The sequence below is a fragment of the Carassius auratus genome, chromosome 42, assembly GCF_003368295.1.
Source record: "Carassius auratus strain Wakin chromosome 42, ASM336829v1, whole genome shotgun sequence".
Lineage (NCBI taxonomy): Eukaryota > Metazoa > Chordata > Actinopteri > Cypriniformes > Cyprinidae > Carassius > Carassius auratus.
In genome coordinates this window covers 10,181,645-10,195,181 of record NC_039284.1, presented here as the reverse complement: position 1 = coordinate 10,195,181, position 13,537 = coordinate 10,181,645, and the positions used below count along the sequence as shown (strand labels likewise).

The following is a 13,537-nucleotide window of genomic DNA, read 5'->3' as shown; positions in this document are numbered from 1 at the left end:
AGGGACAAATAGGAGCCCTGTGTATATAAAAAGACTATCTTTTAACAATCCTTTTAGTTATGAATGTCACCAGTGAGATTTCTCATGACATGGGAATCCAAAAAATGTGAAGGAAAACAATTTTCATGACATGTTATTGGCACCTGTGATTTTAACATGATAGAAATGTTATCCTTGGAAGGAGTCTTTCCAGATTTACAGGCTGCAGGAGAACAGTGCTGTATATAGTGTGATGTATTTGTAGAATGATTCAAGACAAATCTCAAATCCACAGCACAGGTGTCCAAGTCCACTTTATGGCTGATTAGTTGTATTCCAACTCGCCAAAGTGAAATGTACCCTTTTAAAAAACTGCACTGTTTTAGGAGACTTTAAAAGCCTATTTTGAAGATGTTTTCCAGCTGTTTTTGTCTTGCAAGCATATCCGAGCACTTACCAAGTCCTGATCCTTTCTCGCCTCAGGGCACTTTCTTTTCCTAAAGGCCAGAGGTCGCAGTGAGGAAAGTGAGGTGTTGGTTCAAAGTCCAGCTCTCCCTTCGACTATATCCAATCAGGACTGTCAGGTAAGAGTTTATGTTGACAGTCAAAGACTAGGATTCTTTTCATAGTTTTTAATAGAAACCTTTTATCACATAATAAGTCTCTTTACTGTCCGTTTGATCAATTTAATGCATCCTTGCTGAAAGTATGAATTTCTTAAAAAAAAAAACACTTACTCTACCTTTTTGAGCAGTAGTGTATATATGACTGTTCACATAAAATCATGGTTTTGCTATGTCACAATATTTGGATTCTGAGATTGCTTTATGGGCAGATTTCAAGTTAATTGTCTATGAAAAATGGGGACACATCTGTACAGCATATCTACAAATAGCTTACACACAGTAACAACACATGCAGCCAAAGTTTCAACTTTACACTTGATTTTTCATGAATAAGATATTTTACGAGACATCTGGTCTTGCAGCAGACGCTCAACTTCTAATTTTTCTGTGCAGTTGCAGTTCTCTCTGTACCTATACGGGGACTTCAATGGAACGGTGCTCCTGTCGGTGCTGGAGAATGGAGTGTCAGCGTCTCCGCTGATTTGGGAGGGATCTGGACACTGGAAGGACGCCTGGCAAGAGATCACTCTGCCAGTTACTGAGATCTTAAAACGGTGAGATGATTGGATGGATGTGTAACTGTAAACAGACAGAAAAATTGTTTTATTAATCCCCAAGAGGAAATTTAGTGTAAAGGAAGATGGGGTAACACTTCCCCCTTACTGTATATATCATGTGATTTTAACTGTAAAAATGTATGTAACGTACTTGGATATATTTAGCATGCACAGGACTGTTTTTGGACTAAACATATAAAGAGACCATTCTGTCCTAGTTCTGGGTTAAATCACCTTTCTGGATAAATAAACCATCAGGGGCATCTTATCTCAGCTGTTATATGATTTTCATAGAGTTATAATTTAATCATTTAATTTTAAGGCTTTCTTTAGATTTTAAAATGGTGTATTGAAGTAAAATTCCTAAATCAAATATGTGACCCTGGAGCACAAAACCAGTCTGAAGTCGCTGGGGTATATTTGTAGGAATAGCCAAAAATACATTGTATTGGTCAAAATGATAGATTTTTCTTTTTTATGCCAAAAATCATTAGGATATTAAACAAAGATATTTTGATATTTTGTACATTTCCTACTGTAAATATATAAAAACCTAATTTTTGATTCGTAATATGCATTGCTAAGAACTTGATGAGTGACTTCACTTGAGGTGATTTTCTCAATATTTCGATTTTTTTTTGCATCTTCAGATTCCAGATTTTCAAATAGTTGTGTCTCAGCCAAATATTGTCCTATCCTAACAAACCATACATCAGTGGAAAGCTTATTTATTCAGCTTTTAGATGCTATATAAATCTCAATTTTGAGAAATTGACCCTTATGACTGGTTTTGCGCTCTAGGGTCACATATGTTGATTACATTTTGCATTTTGACTATTTATTTACAAACAAAATTTCGTATGGGAACTGCAAAGGGGTTTATGAGTTGAGGATAATATAAAATTATTCATAAAAATAATTTATTATGGGCAACTTACACAGAAGAACTTCTTACCCTGCTTAGAGTGGAATTGTTGAACTGTATTTGAGTTATTTTATTTCATTAAATGTCTACATTTACATAAACAAATCTGATTTCACCTTTGCTCTTATTCTAAAATAATTGATAATTTGTTTTGAGCACAGCTTTCATCTTAAAGTGCAGGCCTTCTGGACTTCTGGATCTAAGGCAGACATTGCACTGGATGACATCTCATTAAGTGCAGCATGTTTTGACACAGGTAACCTTTAAGCCTCACACATGTACTGTACACATAAGTATGCACACAAACACTCATTTCTGGCAGAACAATGGTCCATTTGTTCATCTTTGGTACAAAAGTTTATTGACCACAGCACGGTTTTAAACTCAAGATTGCATCCAAGCATTCAATGATAGGGCGTTTTCATAAAATCTTGTATTTAGTAAGACAGACGGAGAATTTAAGATGTGATGCACACATGATGTCTAACCGCTGTCTCCAGTTAGCAGTGCGAGATGGTTCTCATAACATGGTTGATATAGCTTGTGCTTGATTTGTTTTGAAGGATGAGAGAAATGATAAGAGGACCTCCTATCTCGTAATCCGCAATTGCCGTAAAAATGCCAGCGATATACTTTCTGCTTTTCTAACTAGCATTTATAGACCTTCAGAATCAGGTTTTTTTCCGTGCCACGGTTGACCGCAGGAATTGATGAGCCTGTTAATTGACATTCTAGACTTGTGAAAGTCGAGATTTACTATCCTTCTTAACTTTATTTCCCATAATCAGTGATTTTGAGAAATTCCTGAGCCATCTGCTCACTAAATAGCATCTTTAGCTTTCTATTTAGTCCTCCTCTTGCTGTCATATTGTCTTTGTCATGGTCTGTGGTCATTCACCACCTTCAAATCTCATCCAATAAAAGCCATGGACTTTGGAGGGCTTGAATTCTCTCTTTAAACTAAATGTTCTTTTTTTGTTGATCTTTAGTTAATCTGAAATATAGGAGAAATGATGAACCTCTAAATGTTCGAAAATGTAAGCACTCTGGCTTAGTAGTTTCGTAGGTAATGCCAGTATGAATCTGGTGTAGGATATTTCCTGCTCTCCTCTCATCAAGGATCAGTTTAGACCAGGAGGAATGTCCATGCTGGTCCAGGATGATTTATCCTGGTTTGTGCTGGCTTAGTGGCTATCTAGTTCTGTCTGACTGATAGACTAGCATACCCATGTTGTTCACCAGCAAAAATTGTCAATCAACTAGCATTATTGTACTAGTGGAGATAGTTGCCCAGGTAAAAAGAGGAGTACTCTTAAATCTATTTAGGTATCAAGAATGTACTTGAAATTCAGAAGTATACTAGAAGTAATTTGGTAATACATATATGCTTATAGGTTTGGCTTTTACTTGTTTGTACTTGTAAAAGAATACTAGGCTGTTCTGTAATTCAATTCAAAGACATTTTACTTCACTTTTAAATAGGGTACATAGCATAATATATTAGGCTACTGCTGAACTGTATTTTCCGCAAGCATTTCATCATCATTTGAAGTGCATCATAAATAATTTTTCCAAATATATGCTTAATATAACTATTTACTTAACCGTTTATGTACCTAAATTCAAACAAGCTCAACCCACCGTGTGATGCACAAAAACAAAACCTTGTTGCTTTTGTAGAAGCTCAGGTGTGCATGTGTGACACGTGTTACAAAACATGATTGGTTCTCTACAGATTTCACTAAAATACATCAGTTTTTGTTTTGAAGAAGAACGTAAGATTTAAAGGGTTTGGAACAACAAGGTGAGTACTTGATTATGGAATATATATATATATATATATATATATATATATATATATATATATATATATATATATATATATATATATATATATACACACACACATTTTTACATTTTTTGGTAAACTGTTACATTAAATGGAATATTCATTGTTATAACTTTATTTTCCCAGCTTCTTAAAACGTCTATATGTGTAGATTTGGAACCACGTGATTTTGTGACTCTAGTAAGTATTTTATTTCTGCTACTTGTCATTGCCAGTAGAAAGTTGTTTTTTTTTAAGTGCAGTAGCTACATTCAACCAACATTGACCAATCAGAACCAAGTCCAATCACACTATTGTATGCTGTTGAGACAGTAACATGTTTTCAGCCGAAATCACCCCAGCTTTGCTTTATTTTATCTTCCTGACTAGAAAACCAGGTCAGCTCCTGCCAAACCCCTTATAGAAGAAGAAAGTCATCATATGTTTACAGCTGTGACACTTATCAGGATCAACTAAACGCTGGATCTTCAAAAGTTTGTGAAATATTTGCATAGCATCATAGAATCTTTAAAATAAGTCCATTTTACTGTGTTATTGTGGGGACATTTCCATGCCCCAAACGAAACATGATTGGTTGCTTTACCTGTCAGTCATATGGCCTCTTGGGCGGGCCTTGCCATTCAAAAGCAGCCATGGTCCCAGTCCTTCTGCCGTCTATCATAAGCTCTGGCTAAGCGAGACTAATGGTTGCTTAAAGTCTAGGTATTGGCATTAAAACATTTTCCAATGTATTGGCAGAAAGAATAATTTTATATACACAATTACCGGTAACATGTTTTTAATTAAAATTACATTGTGTATTTTTTCCCCTCAGTTTGTAATTGTAGCAATTTTAATGAAGTAAATATTAAATATTAACAAGTATTTCATTGTGAAATATTAGTTCAAATTTGTTGTTTTTGGATCATCTGCTGTTGCATTAGAAATCAGATCAGAGAGACGAGCAATTAAAAGAGTGGTGTGTATTATTCTCATATTAATGAATCTCACAGGTTTCATTCTGACATTTGGGGCTCTAAGTGTCATACTAACTTTGGATTCAGGACCTCTGTTGTAGAGATGTTGGGTCTCTTCTAACCTAATGTTCGATGTAACAGAGAGTGCTGTATGGTGACGACTGACGAGGATTAAAAATTAACACTCATGTCAAGCTTGATGAGGATAAAGTCTAACATAGAACGGTCAAAGAAATTATAATGCTTATCTATGCAAATTATAATAAATATAGTATTCAACAACTCTACTCAGAACCACTGATTAATTATTTCCCTTTTACAGACCCTGTAATGAAGCAGTTTTCAAATATCACAGAGTCTGAATTGCAAGCCCTCTGATGCTCAGTTTCTTTGTTTGATTGAGCCATTTGCAGGCTTAACTTTTTGTAAAAAAAAAATCTTTATTGATTTTCAGTAACTGCTTAATGCATGTTTGAACAGAAAATTGCATTATGCATATTTATTCAGTAATGGAATATTCAATGAGTACTTTCCACTAATACAGGTATAACAGAAATGTTCTACAAATTGATTAAAGTTGTTCTGTTATAGCATTTCACTTATCTTTAATTTAATTTAAACTTATTATAATTATTTTGGTCAAGAGTTTGTATACTGTATGCTCTGCTGTATGTTTTAAATGTTCTCAAGGAATGTATTGCTGTAATGTACACAGGATATAGTACATTAAACTACATTATAGTACATGAAAGTGTGTGTTTGTGTCATTTAAATTGAGTGATTTTTGTACTTTTTAATATACCATGTTAGAAATCTGAAAAATTGCTTTATTACAAACGAATAGTGTAATGGTAGTGCATTTCTAATGAGCTGAAATTCTATTGAAAATGTTCTAGAAGCACATTAACGTGAAGCTTAATATTCTAACAGTAGTTCAAAAAGTATAAAAGTGTTTTTTAATAATGCAAAGAAATACAATTAAATGCACTAAAGACACTTTAAGTGATTCCATTTATACAACTAAAACATTTTTTATATATTCCAATTAGCTTAAAGTTTATCTTAAGCATATCTTAAAGAGCACTTAACAAACTTAAAGTTGTTCCAAAACAACACATGTATTATGCACTTAGTATAGTGGGTATAAAAAAATATAAAAAGTGCATCGATATTAGTACAGCTGAAGTGTAATTCTTTTTTTACCTGGGTGACCAATGATGTCTTGCTAGTTAAAGGGTTACTCCACCCCAAAACTTTGTTATTAATCACTTACCCCCCATGTAGTTTTAAACCCATAAAAGCTTCGTTCATCTTCGGAACACAATTTAAAATATTTCGGAGGAAAATCGGTAAGCTTGAGACTGTCCCATAGACTGCCAAATAAATAACAGTGTCAAGGTCTAGGAAAGTATGAAAACATCTTCAGAATAGTCCATCTGATATCAATGATTCAACATGAAGCGATTAGAGGACTTTTTGTACACGAAGAAAACAAAAATAATGACTTTATTTAATAATTCCTTTCCTCTGTGTCTCTGTGTTTCTCAATTCTGAGCTGTACACAGATGCCGTACAGTCTTCTGTATCAGCCGCGCCACAAGGATATGTTTTTCTACGTGTATTTATGCTTTGGTTTGAAAGCAAACAACTCATCGGCATCTGCGTACAGCTCAGAATTGCCAAAATCGCACTACGCTGATTTGGAGAAACACAGAGGAGAGGAATTGTTGAATAAAGTCGTTATTTTTGTTTTCTTTGTGTACCAAAAGTATTCTAGTCACTTCATAACATTACGGTTGAATCATTGATATCAGATGGACTTTTCTGACAATGCTTTTTATACTTTCCTGGACCTTGACACTGTTATTTATTTGGCAGTCTATGGGACAGTCTCAAGTTTACTAGTTTTTATCCAAAGTGTCTTAAATTGTGTTCCGAGTTTGGAACGACATGGGGGTAATTGATTAATAACAAAATTCTCATTTTTGGGTGGAGTAACCCTTTCAGATGACTATTTGGGAAACCAGCATCTTATAAAATACTGCTCTTGACTACCAAAAATAAAAGTAAAAAAAAAATTACACAAAGATTCATTGATTCCAACATGTGTTTTTTGTTCTTCTATTTACTTGTTCTTTCACATCTGGTTTATTAGAACTAAATGAACTGCTTCTTGGACAAGGACTACCTCAAGATTTAGACTCCTTCAGTCCTCTCCCAGAACCCTCAGCATCAGGTATGGTTTCTGTCCTGCACATTTAAAAATACACTAGCGTTCGTAAGTTTACAGTTGGTAAGTTTGTAAAATAAATCTCTTATGATCACCATAGCTGCATTTGTTTGATCAAAAATACAGTAAAAACTGTAATATTGTCAAATATTATTACAATTTATTATTATTACAACTGTTTTCTATTTTAATATATTTTAAAATGCAGTTTATGACTGTGATGGCAAAACTGTAAGTTGTGAAAACCTTAAAAAAATAAAAAATAAAATAAAAAATGTCTTATTTTCAGAGGTGTCCCAAATAACATGGTGGTTTACTTCCTGTGGAGCAAGCGGACCTCTAGGTCCGACTCAAGCCCAGTGTGACAGTGCCTACCGCAACAGCAATGTCAGTGTGGTGGTGGGGAAGGAGGGCCCTCTCAGGGGGGTTCAGATGTGGAACGTTCCAGCTACCAACATGTACAAGTAAGTTCAGAAGCTTTAAATAGTTCTGGTTTAGAGTCATTCAGTTGAAGATCATCCTATGCTTGCGACCAACATCCAAATTGCATACAATTCAAATAAATATGTGTCCTCCTATAAACTAGTTTCACTTTTTCAATGTAATCTTTGAAGTTTAAAAATCAGAGATTCTCCCTTCAAAATCCAGTTGCAAGATGCATGTTAATACCTGGTGTAAACAGTTGACTCTCATTTCTTTTTTATAAAGGCAGCGAGAGGCATGACTCACTGGCTGTAGGCACAGATAAATCTCTTCCTGTACTCTGCTTAAGCTGGCCCCTGTGTAGTCAAGCCTTTGAACTGATTTACAGTGATTATAAAGGCTAGTCATGGGAGCTCATTAAAAACAACTCCAAAACTGTCTGCGAAAGAAGGGCATGCAGAAGAGGAGATGCAGGAGACAGGAAAATATGACAGATAACTATCAGATGAACTTATAAAACACTATGTTGTGATACTGTTGCATTCAGGACGCCAGACTTAAATATAGAGATCTAACCCAGACAATCCCTCTTTCACAAACTGAATTATTTTATATTGTATCCTTTTGTTTTGGTGCTTAAAGCACTGGCTGGCTTTAATAACAAAAAAAAATTATATTTGTCTTGAGATAGGAAGTTTTATCTTTCTTAGTGATGTGGGGAAAGTAAAGTATTTCCTTTTACATTTTAGGATTAACTAAGGCTGAATATTCAGTATATAAAAATTACAGTATAATCACAGGCCTAATGGTGATCATTTTTGGCACATTTATGGCTTAATATAGCTAAATATACTAACTGGTATATTAATATCAATTATAAAACTGTGTGATGATGACCAGGACCCTCAAGTATGTTGATCGCCTTGTGAGAGACCCCTTTTAAAAAAAAATAAGGCAGCTGTATTTTCATCTGTCAAGACCCATTAAATACTGTGTGAAATTAGTAATAATAAGCATGGTATAAAGATTTGTTGTTTCCAAATTAAATAATTTACTGTAATATTAACAGTGTACTAAAGTTAATGCAAATTACTGAAATATTATCTTGAATATATTTACTTAGTTTAAGAAAAAAAAATATATATATTATTTCCTTTTTTTATGGGTATTAGGACTTTGGGATAGCAGGTGTGCCTTCTGTTTGTTAATTCAGTGCATTGGGAATACTAAGGGAACATCCTAATTTTCTAGGATTTCAGCCTATGGAGCGGCAGGAGGCAAAGGAGCAAAAAACCATAACAAGCGCTCACATGGTGTCATCATCTCAGCTATCTTCCCACTGGAGAAAGGTGACATACTCTACATCCTAATTGGACACCAAGGAGAAGATGCCTGTCCTGGAGTGAGTGAAGCAGGAAATCAGATATTTCTGTATAGATCTCGGTTTACATTTCTGTGTTTTCTTCTTATATCTACAGAGGAACCCTCTGACCCATGAAATCTGTCTTGGGGAGTCTTCTGTGATAGAGGATGGTTTTGACAGTGATGGTTCAGTCTTGAAGTTGGCAGGGGGTGGAGGTGGTGGTGGGGGAGCCACATACATTTATCAGGTAAGATCTTTCTTTTCTTCCCATTTTATTGTCTCGGACACATCTGTAAAAACATCCATCACTGACTTGTGAGTCCCATTAAGGGAAGCCATGTGGACGGCAGTTGTCGCCTGATAATTCCTGTGCAGACGAGCATTTTTGAGACATCCTGAAATAATTTGGAGTTGTCCAAATTGCAACACAGATGGAAGTCAAGGCCTGTCTGGAATCACTGGAGGCTTTCTTTTTTACTTGAATGAAAAGTAACTCATGATGTTGTTTTCGGGATGCACGGGGGCAGATGGAGAACGGGGAACCAGTGCCTTTGCTGATTGCAGCAGGAGGAGGAGGAAAGGCCTACCTGGAGGACCCTGAAAGCAGCCTGGACCAGATTTTTCTGGAACAATATGAGAATGACACATCCGCGCCTGGTGTCAATGGCAAATCCGGAGCAGCAGGTATACTTCTAATGACAATAAAAATAATAAATAAAATTAATAATTATATATATTATATATATATTAGGGATGTGCAATATGACGATTTTTGAAATTACTTCTTTTGAACACTAACAGTTACTCTGTAGTTTAGATTTGGATGAAGGACAAGCATTATTCTTGCAAATTCCAAGTGGAACCAGTTTAAACTAACTGCCCAGCCCTGAGTTAACATATATGTATGTGATTTTCTCTATTTCTGTGTGTGTTTATTTAGGTGGAGGAGGTGGATGGGGTGACCTGTCTACACTCCCCTGGGCAGGGAAATCTCTTGTCGAAGGAGGTCAAGGCGGCTCATCCTGTCCTGAGGCTCTGTCGGGGCTGGGATGGGCTACATTTGGAGGGTTTGGGGGAGGAGGGGGTGCTTGCACCGCTGGCGGCGGTGGTGGAGGATACAGAGGTGAATGTTAGATTAAAAACACTTGCACATATGTCACAATCACAAACACACAATTATGCGTTTTAAGTCTGGAGTTACTCTTTTCTGGCTCAGGCCACAGTAAGCTGTCAGCCTTTTGTTGTGTTCGAAATCATTTTGTATATTATTTTTGGGTCAGAAATATTTTTATGTTTTTTAAATAAATGCTCATATATTAATGTCAGCTTATGCTTGCTGAGGCTGCATTTATATGTAAAATTTACAGTAAAAAACAGTAATAGTATTATTAAGTATTATTAAAATTTTAAGGAAAATATATATAGAAATGTCATTTATTTCTGTGATGCAAAGCTGAATTTTGTACTGTAGCTTCATTACTCCGGTCACATGAGTACTCAGAAGTCATTCTAATATGCTTATTTGGTGCTCAAGAAACTTTTAAAGGGGACATAACAGTTTTTCTGAAAATCTTATGTTAATCTTGAGTACCTAGCGTAGTATTGCATCCTTCATATCGCTGAAGAGACTTTAGTTTTATCCAATTTCTAAAAGAAAGATACGGCTTTACTGCAACTCTCTGAAAACGAGACATCATACAGGGCCATACTCCAAAGAAGAATCTTTCCGAAACCTATACAAACCATGAAGGAGTATCGCTGGCACAGAAATACTGATACGTCTAACTCATTTTTTGAGACTTTGGTCATGTTTAGCATGAGAAGCCATCTATTTTAGCAGTGTAAATAAGTCAGAATGCATGAAATAACATTAGACATCCGCTAAAATTAATAAATTAAATGAAATAAACATTTCTTTAAAAATCGTTTAGATGGGAGTGTATATAAAATAATATTAAATTGTTTTATATACTTTTATTTAATATCTGATATAACGGTACGTTGCATTTATTTATTTATTTATTTTTACCACAAAAGCAAAATATTTTGACATTGTAATGGAAAATATAGAAGAAGCCTAAAGCTACAAGGTTTCGATCATAATTCAAGTGTTCTGTTTAAAGTTACTGAATTATTGAATTATAAGTGACCCCTTGCCCGGAGTTTTTACTGACACATACTGTAAAAAAAGAAGATCTGTTGTTAGTTATCACAAAGAATGACTTGCTTTGTTAGGCAGATGTTTCATTTTAAAAGAAGATTGTTGAACAGCCGTGGTTAAATCATCACATGTGCATTTGCACCGCAAGTCTTTTTTTCAATGTGCATTGTTTGATTTAATGAGTATTATATATTTTTTTCTGTCACCTTTGCCCAGGTGGTGATGCGCCCCTTCTTGATGGCATCACAGCAGATGGACAAGATGGTGTCTCTTTTGTTCACCCCATTGGAAAGATATTTCTACAGCCACTTGCCGGTCAGTTTTTATCTAATCCAGATTGTCTATAATGGTATACAGTTGTGCTCTTAAATTTACACACCCCTTACAACTGTAAGACATAAAAAAAAATTTAAGAGCGAAATAACTAAAAAATTATAGTGTCTTAAAAAATAAGATCTGTTTAAAAAAAAATGTTTGTTTAGTTCTTATTAAAATGTCTTTAATTACACAAATCCAGAAACAGTCACTAAATCTTGCAGAATTTATGTATTTGCCAAAATGTATACACAGACACATGTATGTCACCTAGAAAAGAAATCTGAAATAAATCCACCAATTGTTTCAGTATTTTTCAATACACCCAGTATGCACTGGCACTGAGTGTTTTTCTCATAGACGTTGGCTGTATTGAGAAAACAGGCCATGCACACATCCACACTGATTCAGTAATAAACTTGAAAACTTGTGGTAGATAATAGAAGACCTTATGTGACTTATTGAAGCTGGCGCCACTGTTTATTACTGCAAGTGTGTTTTGAGTTAAAGGGCCAGAATTCAGACTGACTGTGGCTTATGAGGCCGAGCACACATTTCTGATATTACTTCACGATAACTTCATTATTAATTCATTAACAAACATTATAAAATGCTTAACAGAATAGTTTAAAAAAGGTTCAGGGCAACTAGTTGCTAGTTATTAATGCTATGATAAACTGTCATAAATTTATCTTTAAATATGAATTTTATTTTTAGAAATTTAGAATTTAGTAGACGCTGGAAATAATGTTTATGTTTTATATTAAATTGAATATTTTAAACTGTAAAAATTTTTTTGTAGCCGAAATTTTCAACATCTACCTCAAGGCAAAAAAACAAATTTCTTCTTTTTTTTTTTTTTTTTTTTTTTTTATAAATAGGTGCTTTAAACTCCCGATATTTTAGATGAATAGTTATCTTGTTTGTTTTTCCCCAGATTTCAAGATTCCCAATTTTTTTTTCCAAGAAGATGCCCTAGACTGTAGCACTGGGGTTGTGAAGCAGTGCTGTGCAGTACTGATGTATTTGTATGTGTTCTAGCTATGGAGAGTCATGGGGAAGCTGAGATCGAGGTGTATCTGAACTGCAGCCACTGTCAGACCCAGAGCTGTAAGAGAGATGAGGATCCCAGACTCATCCTCTGCCTGTGTGACAGCAATGAGGTTCTTGCACCAGATAACGTCACCTGCCTAGGTACTTAAACAGCCGGTGGCCATTTGCCCTTCAAAGTTAGCCTATAAAAGCATTTGTTTGAAATATTTCTAATTCACCACTTATTTTATGTCATCCAGCAGTTGTTCCATTGGGCTCCCTGGCAGATGGACCCCCATCCCTGGTATTTATCCTGGTTGTGATCGCATCCACGTTAGTTACAGGTGTTGTTCTGACCTGTGCCAGCCTCACGCTCAGTAAGAGACTCTTCCAGTTCTGCATCAGCTCTGTACCCTCCGCATTCCATCGTCTCTGACATGCTTTTATCTCCCTGGGACTTATTTAGGTTTGCAAAAAACAGCATTTCCTAGAAGAGCAAATTCAGGGGAGTGCAACATCAGTGCCTTTAGAGCTTTTAGGAACAATAATTGTGAGAACAGCAGGAAGGACAGTGGGAATTATAACCAAAGTTGGTCACTATTTTTTTTTTTCATTTCCCCCAAATTATTTTGCAAGTACAAAAATAAATTAAAAATATCAGACACACTGGGCATTAGTGTATCATCATTCAAAAAACCTAAAGAAAATGGATAAAAGATGTGACATGAAAAAAACTGTGACACGAAAAAACTAAACACTAGGGACAATTATGTGGCCAAATTTTATACAGCACTTTAATACTGTGGGAAAGGCACAAGTAACAGTGACAGTTAAACATATACACTAGCTTTGGCTATCAGTTTGGCATCAGTAAGTTTTTCGTAATACTTTATTAATAATAATAATTATTATTAATAATAATAATAATCACCAAGGAGGCATTAAATTGATCAAAAGTTACAGTAAAGACATATATCATGCACTTAAATGCTGAAATAAATATAATATTTAATAATATATCAAATATTAAGCATCACAACTGTTAACATTGATAATTGTTGTAAGAAGACTTCTAAATCAGCATTTCTAAAGGACCATGTGACACTGACGATTTGAGAAAT

At 34.9% G+C, this 13,537-nt stretch overlaps 1 pseudogene; it reads left to right on the top strand.

Annotated features, from left to right (window-relative positions):
* The window catches only part of LOC113060604 (leukocyte tyrosine kinase receptor-like), a 52,012-nt pseudogene that overhangs the window by 26,707 nt on the left and 11,768 nt on the right, over positions 1-13,537 (top strand).